Raw genomic sequence first — 20,955 nt, forward strand, 5'->3', positions numbered from 1 at the left:
AGGTGCACAAGACAAAGCAAAACTTAGACGTTTCTCATTTATATCCCTCACACTGTGTGAACCCACCTCCCCCCATCCACTAGCCCTCTGTACATTCCCCAAATTAATTTTCAAAACCCCGTGGCCATCTTGTGGATACCAAGTATTTTCTAAACCCCTCACCTTCCCCCTTATCCCCACCCCCTGCCCATCTAGCAACCCTCATTTTTTCCTCTATGTCTCCAAAACTCTTTCTGATTAGTTCATTCACTTATTCTTTTCTTTAGATTCCGCATATAAGTGAGATCATATGGTATTTGTCTTTCTCTTTCTGACTTATTTCACTTAACATAATGTTCTCTAGGTCCATCCATGTTGTTGCAAATGGTAAGATTTCTTTCTTCTTTATGGCTGCGTAATACTCCATTGTATAAATGTACCACAGTTTCTTAATCCAGTCATCTACTGATGGGCATTTCGGTTGTTTCCAGGTCTTGGCTATTGTGTATAGTGCTGCAATAAACATAGGAGTGCATAAAGATTTTTGAATTGGAGTTTTGGATTTCTCCGGATAGATACCTAGGAGTGGGATTGCTGGATCATAAGGTAGTTCCATTTTCAGATTTTTGAGATACCTCCAAACTGTTTTCCATAGTGGCTGCACCAATCTGCATTCCCACCAACAGTGCACCAGCGTTCCCTTTTCTCCACATCCATGCCAGCACTTGTTGTTTGTTGATTTATTGATGATAGCCATCTTGACTGGGGTGAGGTGGTATCTCATTGTGGTTTTTATTTGCATTTCTCTGATGGTTAGTGAGGTTGAACATTTCTTCATATGTCTGTTTGCCATCTGTATGTCCTTTTTAGAAAAATGTCTCTTCATGTCCTCTGCCCATTTTTTAATTGGGTTGTTTGTTTTTTTGGAGTTGAGTTGAGTGAGTTTTTAATAAATTTGTGATATTAACCGCTTATCAGATATATCATTGGCAAATATCTTTTCCCATTCAGTAGGATCCCTTTTTGTTTTATTGATGGTTTCCTTTGCTGTGAAAAAGCTTTTTAGTTTGATGTAATCCCACATGTTTATTTCTTCTCTTACTTCCCTCGTGCCAGAGGATATATCAGTAAAAATCTTACTCCGGGTAATGTCTGTGAAGTTTCTTCCTATATTTTCTTCTAGGAATTTTATGGTTTCAGATCTTACATTTAAATCTTTAAGCCATTTTGAATTTATTTTTGTATGTGGTGTAAGGAGGTGATCCAGCTTCATCTTTTTGCATGTGTCTGTCCAAGTTTCCCAGCACCATTTATTGAATAGACTGTCTTTACCCCACCGTACATTCTTGCTTCCATTGTCATAGATTAAATGGCCATATAGGCATGGATTTATTTTTGGACTCTCTATTCTGTTCCATTGATCTATGTGTCTGTTTTTATGCCAGTACCATGCTGTTTTGATTACTGTAGCCTTGTAGTATAATTTGATGTCAGGTATTGTTATACCTCCCACTTTGTTCTTATTTCTCAAGATTGCTGAGGATATCCAGGGTCTTTTTGTCCCATATAAATTTTAGGACTATATGTTCTATTTCTGTGAAAAATGTCATTGGTAGTTTGATAGGAATTGCGTTGAATATGTATATTGCCTTAGGCAGTATGGACATTTTAACTATATTAATTCTTCCTATCCATGAACATGGTATGTGTTTCCATCTATTTGTATCTTCTTTCATTTCTTTCTTCAGTGTCTTATAATTTTCTGAGTACAGATCTTTTACTTCTTTGGTTAAATTTATTCCCAGGTATTTTATAGTCTTTGGAGCAATTGTAAATGGAATTGCTTTTTTAATTTCTCCTTCTGATGTTTTATTATTGGTATATACAAATGCAACTGATTTCTGAATATTAATTTTGTATCCTGCTACTTTACTAAATTCATCTATCAGCTCTAATAGTTTCTTGGTGGAGTCTTTAGGGTTCTCTAAATATAGTATCATATCATCTGCATATAATGACAGTTTTACTTCCTCCTTACCGATTTGGATGCCTTTTATTTCTTTTTCTTGTCTGATTGCTGTGGCTAGAACTTCCAGCACTATGTTGAATAGAAGTGGAGAAAGTGGGCAACCTTGCCTTGTTCCTGATCTTAAGGGAATGGTTTTAGCTTTTCCCCATTGAGTATGATGTTAGCTGTGGGTCTATCATATATGGCCTTTATTATGTTGAGATATGATCCCTCTATTCACACTTTCTTAAGGGTTTTTATCATGAATGGCTGCTGAATTTTATCAAATGCTTTTTCTGCGTCTATTGATATGATCATGTGATTTTTATTTTTCATTTTGTTAATGTGGTGTATCACATTAATTGATCTGCGGATGTTGAACCACCCTTGCATACCAGGGATGAATCCCACTTGATCATGGTGTATGATCTTTTTAATATATTGCTGAATTCTGTTCGCTAGTATTTTGTTGAGGATTTTTGCATCTATGTTCATTAGCGATATCGGCCTGTAGTTTTCTTTTTTTGTGTTGTCTTTGTCTGATTTGGGGATCAGGGTGATAGTGTCTTCGTAAAAAGTATTTGGGAGTCTTCCCTCCCTCTGGATTTTTTGGAAGACTTTGAGGAGAATAGGTGATAATTCTTTTTTGAATGTTCTGTAAAATTCTCCTGTAAAGCCATCTGGTCCAGGGCTTTTGTTTGTTGGGAGATTGTTGATTACTAATTCAATTTCTTTGGTGGTAATCAGTCTATTCAGGTTTTCTGTTTCTTCTTGAGTTAGCCTTGGAAGGTTGTACGCCTCTAGAAAATTGTCCATTTCTTCCAGGTTGTCAAATTTGTTGGCATACAGTTGCTCATAGTAATTTCTTAAAATTTTTTGTATCTCTGCGGTGTCTGTTGTCACTTCTCCTCTTTCATTACTGATTTTATTAATTTGGGTCCTCTCTCTCTTTTTTAATGAGTCTGGCTAAAGGTTTGTCAATTTTGTTTATCTTCTCTAAGAACCAACTCTTGGATTCATTGATCTTTTGTATTGTTTTTCTGGTTTCTATTTCATTTATTTCCGCTCTGATCTTTATTATCTCCTTCCTTGTACTCCCTTTGGGCTTATTTTGTTGTTCTTTTTCCAGATCCCTTAAGTGTGAAGATAAACTGTTGATTAGTGATGTTTCTTGTTTCTTTAGGTAGGCCTGCAGTGCTATGAACTTCCCTCTTAGGACTGCTTTCACGGCATCCCATAGATTTTGGGTCGTTGTATTTTCATTTTCGTTTGTCTCGAGATATCTTTTGATTTCTTCCTTGATCTCCTGCTTGACCCATTCATTATTTAGTAACATATTATTCAGCCTCCATGAATTTGTGTGTCTTCCAGATTTTTTCCTGTAGTTCATTTCTAATTTCATAGCACTGTGGTCAGAGAAGACAATTGGTATGATTTCAATTTTCTTAAATTTATCAAGACTTGCTTTGTGGCCTAACATATGGTCTATCTTGGAGAATGTTCCATGTGCGCTTGAGAAGAACGTGTATTCTGCAGCATTGGGGTGGAATGCTCTGAAAATATCGATTAAATACAAGTGGTCCAATGTGTCATTTAAGGCTGTTGTTTCCGTATTGATTTTCTGTCTGGAAGACCTGTCCCTTGTTGTCAGAGGTGTGTTGAAGTCTCCTACTATGATAGTGTTACTGTTGATCTCTGTCTTTATGTCAGTCAATATCTGTTTTATATATTTAGGTGCTCCTATGTTGGGTGCATAAATGTTTACTAGAGTTATGTCCTCTTGTCGAATTGATACCTTTATTATTATATAGTGCCCATCTTTGTCTTTTAATATTTTCTTCATTTTAAAGTCTATTTTATCAGAAATAAGTATTGCAACTCCAGCTTTTTTCTCATTTCCATTTGCATGGAATATCTTACTCCAACCCTTCACTTTCAGCCTGTGTGTGTCTTTTGATCTGAGGTGAGTCTCTTGTATACAGCATATACAAGGGTCTTGCTTTCTTATCCACTCAGCCACCCTATGTCTCTTGATTGGAGCATTTAAACCATTTACATTTAAAGTGATTATTGATAGGTACATAGTTATTGCCATTTTTAAATTTGTAGTTAGATTGTTTTCATCTTTCTTCTATTTACAGAAGTCCTTTTAGTATTTCTTGCAATGCTGGCTTGGTGGTAATGAATTCCTTTAGCTTATTCTTTTCTGGGAAGCTCTTTATCTCTCCGTCAATTTTAAATGATAGCCTTGCTGGATAAAGCAACCTAGGTTGTAGGCCTTTGTTTTCCATCACTTTGAGTATCTCCTGCCACTCCCTCCTGGCCTTCAATGTTTCTGCAGAAAAGTCATTTGATAGTCTTATGGGAGTTCACTTGTATGTAACCCTCTGTCTTTCTCTTGCTGCTTTTAGGATTCTCTCTTTGTCTTTAACCTTTGCCATTTTAACTATAATGTGTCTTGGGGTGGACCTGTTTGGGTTTATCCTGGTTGGAACTCTCTGCACTTCCTGGGCTTGTATGTTGGTTTCCTTCATCAGGTTAGGGAAATTTTCAGACATTATTACTTCAAATATGTTCTCAATCCCTTGTTTCTTCTCTTCAACTTCTGGTATTCCTATGATGCGCATGTTGTTGCGCTTGATGTTATCTCATAGGTCTCTTAAACCATCTTCATTGTTTTTTATTCTTTTTTCTTTCTGTTGTTCTGTTTGGGTGATCTCTGCTAACTTGTCTTCTAAGTCGCTGATTCAATCCTCTGCTTCATCTAACCTGCTGTTAATTCCTTCAAGTGAGTTCTTTATTTCGGTAATTGTGTTCTTTAATTCTAACTGGTTGTTTGTTATGATTTCTACATCCTTCTTGATGTCCTCTCTAAGCTCCTTAAACATTCTTATCATCAGTATTCTGAACTCTGTCTCTGATAGTTTGGTTACCTCTGCTTCATTTAGTTCCATTTCTGTAGGTTTCTTCTGTTCTTTTATTTGGGATATGTTTCTTTGTTTCCTCGTTTGGCTGACTCTCTGTGTTTGCTTCGATGTATTAAGTAGATGCTCTGGAGTTCTTAGTTCTTGCAGGATTAGTATGTAATAAATGTCCTTTATATTTGACTTGCACTACTTCATTCTTCTCCCCTGCATGTGCTCCAAAAGTGACTCTTGTGTTGTGTATATTGTCCTGTTAAAGAAGATCTTTAATTGCTTTTCGCTTGTGAGTAGGTGGGGTTAACTCCTAGGCTGACTTGTTGTGAGACTTGGTTCTGCCCACCGCAGGGTGTTCTGCTGTGTGAGGGTTGACCGCTTAGATGTGGTTTGGCCTCTATGTGCCTGTAAAGAATCCCCTCTGGGTGTGTCACTTGTAGGTCAACCCCGGTAGTACTCTGGTTTGGTCTGGAGTTGGCCTCTGGGTATGTTGAATCTTGTGCCTCTTAAGCTGGGCCCTTGTAGGGCAATTTCAGAACAAGGCAAATCACCAAGCACAACAACAACAACAAAGAAAAAATCAAATACATTCACGTGTAAAAAACAATCGACAACCCCCACTCAACACAGGCAAAGATGTCAAAGATATAAAGAGAAATCAAAACAGAACAAAAAACAGCGCCAGTCGTGGCTTAAGCCCACCAAGTAATCTCCAGGTTGTTCTCTGCTGTAGCACAGAGTCCCCTGCGTATTGTGAAGGTAGAGCTGGTCACCTGGTGCCCAGAGTGACGTTGGGACTGCAGTTTTAGATGCGTGGGGCTGAGGGTTCTGGACGGTAGTTTTAACAAAGCCAGTGCAGTTTCTGCCCTTGCCTGCACATATGCACACTGAGAGTAGCACCACCAGCCCTGTGTCCAGTTCTCCTGAGTCTTAGGGCACCTCTTCCCTGTGTGTGTGTGGCGGGTGGAAGATTTCTCAGCTGCTGAAAGCTGAGAGCTGCGTCTGCCGCTTACTGCTGATCCCTGGGAGTGCCTCCGCGGATGTAATTGCCCCGCCCTAGGCAGGCCAGAAAGGGTGGGGGCTGGGGACGAAAGGAGGGGTCCTCTCTTTCCCAGCCCAGCTGTGTCACACCCTTCCCGCAGGCCAGAAAAGGGGGTGGCTGGGGACGGAGGAATCCCCCCTCTCCTAGGCCAGCAAAAACCACACTCCTCTCAGCCTCCTCCCTGGGCCAGAGCCGTCCGCCAGTCTTCCCAGAGCCCGGGCGCCAAGGCTTCTCTTTAATCTGACACTGTTCCTCAGATCAGGTGCCAGTTCGGGTCTCTGGAAGTGTGGGGGTAGGATTGGAAGAGCGGGGGAAGGGGCCCAGTTATGGAGTTTGTGTCCTTTGTCCAGACTAAGGCTTAACTGGAGGTATCAGCTGAGGTTATTGCCTCAAATGCTAGATATGCTGCCTCCACTGGGGGAGAGGTCTGCTGTGGGACGCAGGGTAAAGAGTCTGCCTCCTGGCTTTTGTGTTCTCTTTTTTGTCCTGGGAACCCCTGCGTCTCTGCAGCTGGGGTTGTGGTTGCCCCGCCCTAGGCTGGCCAGAAAGGGTGGGGGCTGTGGATGGAAGGAGGGGTCTTCTCTCTCCCAGCCCCGCTGTCTTACACTCTTCCTGCAGGCCAGAAAAGGTGGTGGCTGGGGCCGGAGGATTCCCCCCTCTCCGTGCCCAGCAAAAACCACACTCCTCCCAGCCTCCTCCCTGGGCCAGAGCAGCCCGCCTGTCTTCCCGGAGCCCGAGCACCAAGGCTCCTCTGTAATCTGCCACTGCTCCTTAGTGCAGGGGCCAGATCAAGTCTCTAGAAAGGCGGGGTAGGGTCGGAAGAGCGTGGGGAGGGGCCCAGGTATGGAGTTTGTGTCCTTTGTCCGGCCTAAGGCTTAACTGGAGGTATCAGCTGAAGTTATTGCCTCAAATGCTGGATATGCTGCCCCTGCGGCGGGAGAGGTCCGCTGTGGGACGCAGGGCAAAGCGCCCACCTCCTGGCTTCCGCGCTCTCCTCCATCCTGGGATCTCCTGCGTATCTGTAGCCGTGGGTGTGGGCTGGATTTTCACAGGCACAGGTGCGGAGCAGGTTTCCACAACCCGAGGGTGGGGGCTGAATTTCTACAGCCACAGGTGTGGAATCGCACGATTGCACCCCGCATCCCCACCGCCGCAGGTACAGCGCGTCTCCACTCCGCTCCCTTCCCTCTTCCCCTGCTCGCCCAATTTTTCCCCACCTGCAAGTAATCCCTGCACGAGTCTCTTCGCTGTTCTGCGTGATGAGCAGTGAGTCCTTTGATAGGTTATAAGCTTCCCGTTTCTGATAAGATCCGACGAGAACTCAAAATGTGCGCCCTGCTGCCGCCAGTCCTATGACGTCACTCAATATCTCTTTATTTGAAGGGTTTTGTAAACATTTCTTTGAATTTGAATAACCATTGTTACAAATACCATTGAAATCTGAGTGCCTTGGCCTCACAATTTGATATTTGCCCATGGAGCCCAGGCAGTTTTCTGACACTGGTGGTTTCTTGATTTCCTCCTTGTAATTTTGCTTTTGACCCTTTAGGACTAGCTGTAATTTGTACTGTTGAGTGTGTGGTTCCCTACTGAGGAAATGCATTAAAATCACCTGGAGAAATTGTTAAAATTTAGATGCCTCCTCAGAATCCTGAGGATAAGGCCCTACCATGATTATTTTCAGGAAGTTCCTCAGATGGTTCTAATGTATACTCCTGGTTAAGACCCATAGTTACTTCCGTCTTCAACTATTGTAGTAAATCCAGTTTGAAAAAAATATGTGGCATTTGCTGTTCTGCTTTTCAGAGTTGATTTTCAACCTAAAGGATCATTTCCTAAACTTATGTAAATTCGCAGAGGTCAACAGTATCAGTTTGGTAAATTTGTTTTCTCTTTTAATGTCACTCAATTAATAGATGAATAGAATCCAAGTTGAAAGTTATATCAGAGAGCGAGTAGTATAATTTTAGTATTTTTCATTTTTATGAGCTACTTATTTGACATCATAGAATCCCATTGAATCTGGAAAAAATAGATTTGATAAGGTCGAACACAATTTATAGGAAACCCATTATTTTTAGGAGAAATCGTTTACAATCCAGAATGATTTCGTTTTGTCAATATTCCTATCAGGCTGTATGTCTGTAAAACAACAGTGTTAATCGATCTTTTCCTTTTGCTTCCATTTAAGTGTATTTGACACTAAGTAAATTTAAAAGAAATAAGTGACCCATAATCTCTAAAATAAAATTAAAACAAATATTTGTCTTTTTTTGACGTTCCTTTCTACTGTTTATAGGCATACACTGTTGTATCATATAAAACAACTGGCTTGAGATAAAAAGCGCTAGAAAGTGATATACGACAAAATCTAAGCAAGTCAGAATTTGGTTTGCTTGGAACCTTCAGATGTTCAAAATGGCTTCATGCATGAAGTCAAAGAAGAGAGGGAAACTATTTTTCTTTTTCTTTTTTTTTAAATTAGTGAAGAAGCAGCCTTTGAGAACGTATCTACAAGCGAACAATGCTGGGATGAAGATTATATCTACATAGCCATGGGAATGAAGATACATTCTGATTAATGTCCATAAAGAAAAAGCCAAGAAGTAATGAGGTAGACAGGCCTAGAAAGAAGTAACAAAGACAGTATAGGGAAGAGAGTAAAGACCAACTGTGATGGGATGGTGCTTATTCGTTGCAATGGTAGTGAATATCACAAACTCTTAGTGGAGAGAGTGATGAAGCAACAGGATAGGATGGGTTCTCAGTTACCTGTTTTGTACTCCAGCAGCCCTTGTGCAGGACATCGCTCCTGTTTGCTGTGGATGGGAAGCAGCTTGTTACATTTGATAACACTTAAAAGCATTAATTTGCCTGGGAGTTATCAAGGAAGTAGAATTTAAGCAGCATGAGAGGTGAAGAGTATTTATTCCAGTAGCATTTAGTGACAGGCTAAGCCTATCATAATGAAGTTTGCTATATTATTATGGCAGAACTATGAGTTTGGGGGTATGTTAGTCAAGGTTCCCCAGAGAAACAGGACCAATAGGATGTATACATGTATTTAAAAAAAAAAAAATCAATCTCTAGAGGAGTGGGGAGGGAGAGATTTGAAGGGATTGGCTGACATGAGTATGAAGATTGGCCAAGTCCAAAACTTGCAGGGTAGGTTGGCTGTTTGGAGAATCAGAGAAGAGCTGATGCTGCAGGTCAAGTCCAAAGGCAGTCTGCTGGCCCAAAACTTTTGAATTTTAATACAAGAAATAATACATTCTGGGGTAAAAATACAGAAAATTTTAAATGTTAATTCTCCTTAAATTACTCCATACTTATAATCCCAACAAAAAATTTACACACAAAAGAAAACTCAAGCTTGATATAAGCCTCAAGCCACTGGACTTTGCTGGGCCTGTGATTTCATCACCAACAGCACATCACAGATACATGTGAATTACAGTTGCGGTGGATTTCTCAAAATATTGTAGCTCATCATGGCCTTGAAACTGGTAATTAGTGGCAATTAGACCCACCATTAGCTCTTGTTTTTCTAATGTGTTAATAAAGAAGCACATATATTACTATGACACAAATTATGATTGTAAATTGTATTCCAGTATAATTGGTTTCCTTTGTAATTCTACTTATTTTATTTATTCATTAAATTATTCTGACATGGGGAGTGAGGCAGATTTTATTTTCCAAAGACGGTCACAGCAATATCTTTCGTGCCACCAGCTCTTCTATGGGTGACTGTGTACAGACCCCGGCAGGGTGGCCTCTAATTCCTGCCCCATGAATGTGAGCCAGCCCCAGTGACTTCTCCCAACCAACAGGATGTGGGAGCAGCGATGGTGCCTGACTTAGGAGGTGAGGCCAGAAAAACACATGCAGTGTTCTACTGGGGCACTTGGAATGCTCACCCTTTCTTGGGACCCAGCTACCAGCTGTGAGGAGCCCAAGCCATGTGCTGCCTTTTAGTTGACAGTCCCAACCGAGCCCACCTTTAGTTCCAGGAGAGTGTAGAGAAGCCTCCCATCCAGCCTCCAGCCTTCTCAGTCCTGCCAGCTGAGCCCAAGACATCGTGGGTGTCCTGTCTAAACCTCTGATCGGCAGGCCCTATGAGCATAATTAAAGGATGGGTGGTGTCCACCACCATATCTTTGGGCTTCACCAACATGGTCCAAGGCCATGGTCCAAGAGCAGCTATTAATCACAGTGTCCCTTGGCTCGGTTTGGAGATGCTGCTGTTGCAGTCTTGACCCTACCCCCAGTGGCTTGTGAGGCCCAGTGCCACTGCAGATCTGGGCATCACCCACTTCCGTGGTTGTCCCGGTGCCCAGAGCTCAGAGCTGCAGCAGGAGCAAGAGTGTACCAGTTGGTCAGTGAACTGGTGTGTAAGGATGGTGGTGTTGATGGAAGTGGAGTCCTGGTGGCCTCACAGTTCTGGCCAAAGTAAAGTTCCACACTGTGCTGCTTTGACAAGAAGGTGGACACCTTCCTGCCAGAGGTGAGTGTCTAAGTTCTTGCGGGTCTGGGTGCAGACCTCTGTAAAGTGGGCACCTGTGGTGTCTCCACACTGCAGAAAAAAAGAAGGTTTGCAGAATTGCCCAAGGTCACAAGGCTAATGCCAGAGCCACACGCTCAGTCATTGTGGTCTCTGTAGCACGTCATCATTTACAAATTGATGACATAATCCCAATTTTGTCTCTAGGAATAAACAAGTGAGAATCCAGTAGAGTTGCATTTTATAAGAGCTGTGTCTAGAGTGAGAGTGTAATTAGAACATATATAGATGACAATTACTACTGAAAACCCCTTACTGCAAGCTTAATCCACCAGGACCAGGGCCCTTGCAGCACAAAAGCCAGGAATAATAAGGCAAGGCATTCCTCTACCATTGCTTCGATTTTATTCTTAGCTTGTGTAGCTATATTTTTGTAAGTGAAGTGTGTACATGATGCAATTTCTCTGTGGTCAGGAAAGTTTAACCAGGACGTGGCTTGGGACACAGACCACCAACAGCAAGTCAGCCTTGCTTGGCCACACAGCCTGGGGAAGTGGTGCAGCCTCAGTGGTTCCCCCAAGAATGGGGTTCCACCACCCTAATACTCAGACATTCTGTAATTCCAAAGGACAATTTCCAGGCCTCCTTTTCATGTTCTAGGTAGCGCCTACAACTCCCAAATCTCTGTGTCCTTTATCATGTAATTGATTAATTAATCTGAGACTGGTGTCCTTACAAGAAGAGGCAATTAGGACACAGACAATCACAGAGGGATGACCACGTGAGGTTGCAGGGAGAAGATGACCGTCCACAAATCAAGGAGAGAGGCCTCAGAAAAAACCAGCACTACTGACACCTTGACATTGGACTTCCAGCCTCCAGAACTGTGAGACAATAAATATCTATGTTTAAGCCGCCAAGTCAGTGGTGTTTGTTTCGCAGTCTGAGCTGTCTGATACACTTTGCATCCATGTACCCCAGTGACACTCAGAGCCACCCGAGGGCAGTTTGTTTAGTCTCCTCATCCTCTCTACACCCTCACCTGCCCCTGTCCAACCCCTTCCCCCCCATTTCTGGCCAGCACTGTTGAGATGGAACCTTCTGCTCAGTTTTCTGCACTGCTGCACGAATTCTAAAGTACCAGCATTTCAGAGACAGTGAGGGGGAGTGACAGCTCTCATGCTCATTGTTGAATTCAGAACAATAGTGTGGGGATCAGGACAAATGTATGGTAGACAGAGCGATTTATACCCACGCTGCCACGTGCCCTCCTTGGCCCTGCTTTCCCATGTTCCGGCATACTTCATTTCATAAGCAGGAAACTGGCTGACCACATGCGCCACCCACCACTCAGCTGCAGTATCTCTAAATTAATATCATGCTGCCAGGAAGTACATAAGCTTGCCTAGTCATCAATCAGATAATTTAAGATGCTATCATCACATGGGATGCTTGTTTTCTTTCTACCAGTAAAAATGGTCCATTGCCAGTTACTGGGCACTGAGGGGGCTTCATGCTACAGAACCCAGCACCACCAGGTGGACTCCATTCTGATGAGCCAGTTATCGATGCCCGAGTCATTTGAAGAGGTTGACAAAGGACGATGAATACCCAGCTTCCGTACCTCTAGTCCTTTGAGCTATGTAGTCAGAGGAAGCATTTGAGCATTGACGATACCAGCATATGTGGAAACACTGTGAAAACAATAATACCTAGTAAACTCTTCTGCTTACATTTCCCAGCTTTGGGAGTCTGAGAAACACCAAGAACCCACTCACGCCATGGGCACGTGCTTTACCACCTTGCTTTTCACTAAGCCAGCTCTGTGGGCCGAGGCCTGCACAGTTTCATCGGGCCCCATGCCTGGTTGATGCTCAGCTATGGCCATCATGAAATTCTTAATAATCTTGAAAAGGGGCCCTGCATTTTCATTTTGCACTGAATCCCACAAATTATATAGCTAGTCCTGCTCTTTAGTCAGGAAATAGGAGTATGGTCTTATTACTGAGAGAAATAAACCAATCTGAAAAGGCCACATGCTGTATGATTCCAACTATATTACGTGTTGGGAGAAGCAAAACTATGGACACAGTAAAAAGATCAGTGGAGGGATGAGTAGTTGGCACCCAGGATTTATGGGCAGTGAAACTGCTCTGTCTGGTGCTGTAATGATGGATACATGTCATTATACATTTTTCCAAACCCACAGAGTGTGCAACACCAAGTGTGACGCTAATGTAAAGTATGGACTCTGGGTAATGATGACATGTCAGTGTAGGTCATCAATTCTATCAAATGTACCTCTGGTGGGAGATGTTGATAGTGGGGGAGGCTGCGCATGTGTGGGGGCAGCAGGTATACAGGAAATCTCTGTACTTCCCCTCAATTTTACTATAAACCTAAAACTGCCCTAAAAAGTAAAATCTATTTAAAAACAGTGTTTCAGTGAGGGTCTAGGGATGGTAACATGAAGGTCATTGGGACCAATGTGTAAATGCTCAGACTCAATGCCTGTCGGACGAGAACTGGGGTGTTGGAGGGATAGTCACTGTGTCACAGTGCTTCTCGCCTCAGCTCTGTCACCACAGGATGACAGGGCAGACCCTCAGGAGCACTGCTGCGTGTACAGAATCTCACTCCTGCAGTTGCTCTCCCAGGAGAGGGACCAGTGGCACCAGCCCAGACCCTGTTCCGGAGGCTGAAGACGCACCTTCCTGTGCAAAATGGTGAGCAGTTGTGGAAGGTTTCGTTTTGTTTTTGCTTTTTTTAAAAAACACAATTTTGCCAAAGATAAACCTGAAGTGTCTTATTTAGTTTTATTTTTTTTTACTTTTTGTGGTTACTGTTACTACTATTGAGTTTGCTTTGTTTTTCATGCTGGCATTTTAGGCTATTCACATTTCACAAGCAAAACTTAAGTTTTAAATTTTAGAACAAATCTAGACAGGCTACCATTGGAATTCACCAGTCTTAAAATATCTGTGATTTATTTAATGTTGTTGATTAAAACCTGGCTTCCAAAATGTTTTCTGGTGAGACACATGCTCAGTCTGAGTTTCTGCACCACTGAACCACGTGTGATGACTTCCCCTTTCATCTTCCCGGAGAGGAAGCCAACGCAGGTCAACAGCTGGATGCGGCCTTGTCTGACTCTCGTTCCTGAGTCATAGGAATCTCCTTGGGCCAACTCTGGTTGGGACTGCTCAAAGCTGAGAGCTCAATTTTGGCAGAAATGCAGAATCAGCGTTAGGAAAGCAAATGTTTCCCGAATGCGTTGAGTAATGTAATCACCTTTGGGTAGGAAGTAATGAGCAGTTAGGCAGCAGAAAAGCCCATTTTCCAATCTGTCTGGTTTGTGTTGCCAAAAGCAAAGAGGGTCCAAGGTGATTCTGGTCACTTAGGAAACATAAATAAAGAGCCAAGATGTCCACCCATGAGTGCCAGGGGTAACACGGACAGAGCGCCTGTGAGGGTCTTGATCTTCACAACCAATCACACCATGATCATGTTAAACAGACACTTTAGGTAAAAACAAAACAAAACATCTAACCTTGACTTCTCACTATCTTGTACCATAATTCTTTACACACTGGAGGGAGAACACAGCACAGTAACATCTGGGGGCTGGGGGTACCAAAGCGTGTACAATATATTGACTGCATGTCTAACACTCAGGAATGTTGGGCTGCCCTGTGATGTCCACATTTCTCTCCTTTCTTGTGGAGCAGTCTCCCTGTGGAGACTTGGCTACAGGCCCATAGGCTGCCCTCTCCACCCCACCCACACTTCTCTCTTTGGGTCCCTGTCAACCCTAACTCCACTCCCTCTCCTGGCCGGGCGCTGTCTCCCAGGCAGTGTTGTGATGGGATATGTTAGAAGGTCTACCACTGCCAACTGGCCGCATGACCATGGAGAAAGCTCTGGCTTCTGGGCTCACTTTCTTGCTGCACAGCTCTCTTCCTAGCTCTCTAAGGCATTGAGATGCTTTGGGAGCCTTCAGATGAGAACCATGGCAGTTTCTGGAGAACTCTGAGGCTCCCCCAGGGCCTCTGTCATACTGGATGAGCACCTTCGCAAAGGGGAATGTATCTCCTGTTTTAGGCAGTTGGGGAGGTGGGGGAGAGTGGCGGGCAGAGAGCTCTTCCTGTCTCTGCTGTTTCTCAGTTGTCTTCAGCTCAAATTAACCTGGTGTCAGAGTGGCCTATTTTTGGGTGGCATGTTCTGCTACCCGTCACCCTAGAAGTCTTGGTCATGACCTTGTCCACTCAATATGCCCTACTCCCAGGGAGCCACTAATATAATGTGTGTCATCACAGGTGTTTTCCTGCCCCAGCACTTCATATAAACAAAGCCTCTAGTGACATTTATGCTCACTAAGATTCCCTTCCCTGTGCAATTTGGCTGGCGTCTTTTGTTAAACATCTTGTTTTTGAAACTCACCCACGCCATCGCAGTTTGCAACTTTACTCAGCATCGGTAATTTAGTTGCATATCAAATCCTAGGTTCAAGGTTAGTTTTCTAGAATTTAACATTGCTGGTGCCAGCCAGAGTGTGTTCCTTTGTGGGTGATGTGATGACATCTCTCTCTGGGCACATGTGTTCTTCCTTTTATTCTAAGTGTTCTGACACTTCATAGTGACATATATGTAAGTGAGGTTTTTCATTCATTTGCAAAATACTCAGTGGACTTTTTGACTTGGACTGCAAATTTTCTTTCTTTTTTTCAAAATATTTTACAATAATTAATTTTTAATTTAACTTAACTTTTATTATTTCTTCATTTTTATTTTATTATTTTTAAAAACTTTTGTAAATTTAAAAAATTATTTTCTCTGGTCTTTTCCTAAAGTTCCTATTAGACAGATTTTGGTTCTCTCTCAATCTAATCTTTTTCCAAGTTTTCCAACTGTTCATCTTTTTTATGTATTTTCTTGAGGATTCTTCAACTTTCACCCCTTCCATTATTATTTTTTAAATGTCAGTAGTTGTGTCTCACTTTCTAAGAACACTTTCATACTGTCATAATATGTTTTTCCTATTTTTAGATGAAATTCTGTTCCACACATTTTTGATGATGCTATTTAGAAGGTGTCTACTCTGTTGGTTGATTCATTGATGACTTTTAGGTTCTTTATTTATTCCCTTCCCATCTCATCTCCCAGGTCAGCTTCACTTGTCTTGGGCCTTCTGTTTCTCTGCCGTATTTCATCTTCATATGTCTGGTGATCATTAGTTTCCATTTAGAGCGCCTGAGGTCATTTTATTTTCTTTATTTTCTGAGATGATTTTTTGAGGGGGGTTTCCTCTACCACTGGTTTTCCTTCCAGCTCTCCCCACTTTCCATGGAGTAGAATTCTGTATTTGGGGCAGAGTTTGCAGATCAACCTGTCCACTTTGCAGTGACAGGGTAGTAATTGAGGTCAAATGTCAGAATTGAGGTGCACTGGACTTGGCTCTCCCATCCTGACATTTTCCTCAGTTATCCGCAGACCATTTCATCACTTTCTAAAAGGAAAATTGCCATTGCTTTCTGCTGGGGAAATGATGGGTTTTGGGTGGGCAGTGGCTGGCAGAGTCACCTCCAAAGATATCCCTTGTTCGCCGCTCATTCCTGCCATGGGATCTGTCTGCAGCCTCTTCCTCTAGCTGACCGACTGCCCCTTTCCTCCAGGATCCCCTTATGTATTCAGGGAAGTGCTTTATCTTCCAAAATTGTCCTAACATTTATGTTCACTAGGATCCCCTTCACTTGAATGAATTGGCTTCTTCAATGCCATTGTCTTGAGGTCTTGGAGGCAGGAAAGAAGGATGGTGCCCTCCTGTAGTGGAACTCTATCCAGGTATTCGAGTAAAAGAGTTGGTTTTTTTCGTTTCTTGCTTTTCATGGAAAGTACCCTTGCTTGAATGGTATTGCAGTGTAAACAATAATACAATAAAGCCACTTTAGAATGGAAGCAGAACTGCCATGCCAGAGGAACTGCCTGGCACATCTGATGCCTCAAATCTTTGGAGTGTTAGAACAGGAGGACTGGGCCTAAAGGAACATTGTGCCCCAAAGAACTGTTTGTAAGGATAACAAGAAAGTAGACATTATAACTACTGGACTGATGACTACCAGACTGAAAATTAAAAACATTGTTTAGAATTAACATCATTATGTTACATTATCTGCACTAATAGAAATGCCTTCCTTCTATTGATGTAATTGTTCTGCTTCCCCTTCTCATAAGTACCCACTGCCTTTGTCTCCTAATTGGAACACTATTTGGGTTTCTGTCTGAATCAGTGTATCCTGAAAAGTTATTTGTATTAATCTCAATAAACACTTGTTGTCTCTCACTTTGAAAGGACTTTTATTTTTAGGTTAGGTTAGCATAAATATTCCATTTCCTGCAATTTGCACTCAGGAAAATTTCCCTTGTTACCCAAGAGACCACCAGGTCCCGCTGGCCACCACCAGCTAAGTTCAGGTACAGGGTGTCCTGGGAGGCAGAGGGAAGGTGAGAGGTGAAGCAGGCAGCACAGGGAAGGAGCAGGCAGCCATTGGGGCCCAAAACTTACCCTCCAAGCTGCAAGTATGTTAGCTCCCTGAGTTTTCTCACTTGTGAATCAGGAATCATTCTGCCTGGGGAGGTAAGGGGAACAGCATCCAGTCAGGGTCAGAACTACAGGAAGTGCTTAAGCAAAGGCAGCTTTTAAAACCCCTGCTAAGACATTGCCGGAACTGTCCACATTTGGCACTAGTCACTAGGAGGTGGTTTATTCTGGTACTAGTGGGCAGTCCAGGGCCAAAGGGAAGAGATAACCAAGAGAAAGGAAAGATCAAATAGAACAAAGAGAAAACCAAGGAGAGGCCAGTTCTGTGGATGTCTACAGCCTTCTGTTACTATTTACTTCTAGTGCAATTCTTAAAGTCATCGAGCACCTCAAAGAATTTTTGTTCATGTGGATTATTTCTATAGGCATTTACCGCATTAGAATTAAAACCAAAAAATGTTAACCTACTTAATAATTCTTTGAAAAATGGCAATAACAAGCTCATTCAATATTAACATAAAACATTTATTAAAAATAACTTTATTTTCTAAAACAAAATCAATTTAGTTGAGAAGAGTGATGTTGTTTGAAATTTTTACAGATTACTTTAGCATCTGGCTTAATGGGAGACAACTGGACTCACGTATCTGCTTCCACATTCATTCTTTTGTGGTATCACATGTCATTTAGCTTCTGGAAAATTCTCCTGCACATTTTTGAGAGAATGAGTGTGAAAAAGGCAAGTAGTGTCTTAGGTCAAGGGTCAGCAAATTCTGGCCCACTGCCTGTTCTTCTAAATAAGTTGTATTGGAGCTAGCAAAACCCATTTTTGACCTTCTCTAGGGCTCTTCTCCTCTACAAAAGCAAAGCTGAGTACGAGATGTGATCAAACAATATGATGACTGTTTACATTTTAAAAAAATTATTACAGTAAAAGACACATTGCCATTAATTCCCCTCAAAATACTCCCCCGTTCTTTGGACACACTTATCCCATCGTTCTTGCCACTTTCTGAAGCAGTTTTGGAAGTCCTCTTTTGTGAGTGTCTTTAGTTGTGCTGTCATGGCTGCCTTGATGTCCTTAATCATTTTGACTTTGGGGAGGAGCCAGAAGTCACACATGCCAGATCTGGTGAATAAGATCCATAATTTTTTTTTTTTTTTTTTTTTTAAGGAGGGCACAGCTCACAGTGGCCCATGTGGGGCTCAAACTGGCAACCACGGTGCTACTAGCACCACGCTCCAACCAACTGAGCTAACTGGCCACCCCCAATAATGTTTATATTTGACAGAAATTGCCATATACAAGAAGCAATGTGTGACACGGAGTGTTGCCAGGATGGAAGATGACTTACAGCACACTTTATTATTATTATTATTAGAAAATATATTTTCTAAAACATAGAGTTTATTTGAGCAAAACTGACTATAATTGCCAGAAGCAAAATCTCAATAGATTGAGAAAATGCTCCTTTATGGCACACTGTAAAACACACCTTCTCTCAACCATAGCTGAACCCCTACTGACTGCACCAAACGCATTGACACTTGTCACACACTGTTACTAAGGTTCGATGCACCACTTCCTGTATTGAAGATCCCTGCCTTTCCGTTGGATGGCACTCGGCAGCAGCATTCACCGTATTTTGTGATCACAATGGAAAGGCTCCATGTCACATATCGCTTTGGTACAGCAATTTCTACCAAATAAAAATATTATGGTGTGTCCTCATCCACCTTATTCATTGGTTTCTTAGGCTGGGTGCATTTAATTATGCACGTTTTCTTATTTGGCAGTTGGTGAGTTTTCTTTTCTTTTTTTCATTCTTTTTTTTTTTTTTCTGATTAATTTTCCTCCCTCTCATTTTCTTATGCATGACGGAAGGAAAATTATTTCCAGAGGTTTCTAGGCACATCATAACCCATGGTTTCTATTTTTGGTGGTACATTTAGATACATATATAAAATAAAATCAGATGAGACAAATCAAGTGAAAGTATTTATAATAAACTATAGCATTTTAGATAAATGTTGATAAATGTTGGAGTATTGTGGTTTCCTCTTAACCATCTCCTTTTTCAGAACAAGGATTCCAGACATTTGTTCTGTAAATTTTTCTCCTCTTTTGCAGTTTGTTTTTACATAGCTACTCTCTGCTCCATTCACACTTTTAGATGTAAGAGGATCAATATAAGCCTTCTAGAGAAGTGGTCAGCTCATTGACCTTCAGCTGGACTGTGTGGTAGGATATCCAGGATATCACCATAGGATTCTTATAGGTTCCCTGTAGTCCCCAGTCCATGTTTTCCAAATTTGAATCCCCTTTAGAGGGGATTATTATAATATTTTTGACTGTGTTTATTGTAATATTAAATATTGTGGCTTTTCAAACATGCTTCCTGAGTTCTGTGATACTCATCTCATCAGGAGGTAGAATCTGCACCCCTCTCTTGAGTCTGGGCAGGCTCGTAGAGTGTGGTGGAAGTGGTGCCATATACTGGGGTTACAGGGTCAAAAACGACCATGCAGCTGCCATGGAACCGGCTTGAGCCTGCCGTGCTGGGAAGGCGATCTTAGGTGTTCCCACTGACAGCCCCAACTCCATTCCCAGCCCACAGTCAGCCACGTGAATGTGCTGTTTTGGAAGTCTGACTCAGATTAGTAGTCAGATGACTCCAGCCCCACAATGGAAAGTGCACAGCTGAGACTTTCCTGAATTCCTGACACACAGAATCAAGAACAAAACAGTTCTAAGCTTCCAAGTGCAGAGTGATTTGTTACACAGCAATAATAACTGCAACAATTATATACCAATTTCATAGAACACCTTTTGCTGATAGTTCTTATGAAACCTTATAAAATGTGTGAGTTGAATGGAAACAAAATGAGAGTAATATGTTATGTTTGTTCCAACTCAGTCTGGCTCTAGAGGTCACTGTAGTCCACACAGCTATGATGCGTGTTCTGAGCCTGCACACCTGAACTGTGATGATGTGATTTTTTATCCATCTTTTTCCTACTAGAACTTGTTTAAACCTGCTGTCATTTTTCTTGGTCTTCTCTTGCCTAGAATGTATCATTTGCACGTTGTATCTCTGTCTGTTCTTGTGGTAGTTCAAGGAACACTGCTTGGTGACGACTCAATTATAAACACACATGCAGATGTGGCGCTGGGATCTCCTAATGTTCCTGGGTTCCCAGGGGTCAAGTAAATGATTCCCAACATGTAATGATACACTTTTTCAAAGATTATCATTTAAGTGATGATGCAAATCTTTGTAGTTCTTATGAAAAACCTGTGAATCTCTGAAATTATGTCCTTCCCACTCGAGTTGGAGAAATGCCGCCCTGGAGGCACCTGGAGAAAAGTAAGATTTTAAGCTAACCACCAGGGGTGGGGGGGCCACAACTTGAATCGTTGACCCATTTGGGGCCCTAATCCCCTCAGTAGCCTGATGCAGTCCACACACTAAGTCTGTATTCTCCCAGGAGTGGACTCAGAGACAAAAAGTTGAGAACAGGTCATTTGTTTGGGCGGGGGAAGCCAGGGACATCATGAAGCCCACTCCCCTGGGGGTAGGCAGCAGTGAATCCTGGGGAAACCAACCCAAGAGGTGAGGTGAGACAGCCAGCCATTCACAGCAACCCGCAGTCTTTGGGAGGACTCGGGATGGACACTTCAATTCCCACGCCTTCTGCCATTTGTGGCCTTTCATGGATCCAAAGATACTGCCCAGCAATTGGAAGTGAGGTCCAGGGATGCGGGGGATAATCTGATGGAGGCCACTGCATGATCCCATCTCAGCATAATGCTTAAAACAAACACTTAGGGTTACAAGGGAGATTCATTTTATTGAAAATCATGGTGAGAGGATAGGAAGTATGTTGTGATGTGGTAACGCAGGTACTTCTTTATTAATGCAGTGAATAAGCCCCAGCAGTGGGTCTGATGGTGACTGTAACGTT

This window comes from Rhinolophus sinicus, linkage group LG04 (assembly GCF_036562045.2).
Source record: "Rhinolophus sinicus isolate RSC01 linkage group LG04, ASM3656204v1, whole genome shotgun sequence".
Lineage (NCBI taxonomy): Eukaryota > Metazoa > Chordata > Mammalia > Chiroptera > Rhinolophidae > Rhinolophus > Rhinolophus sinicus.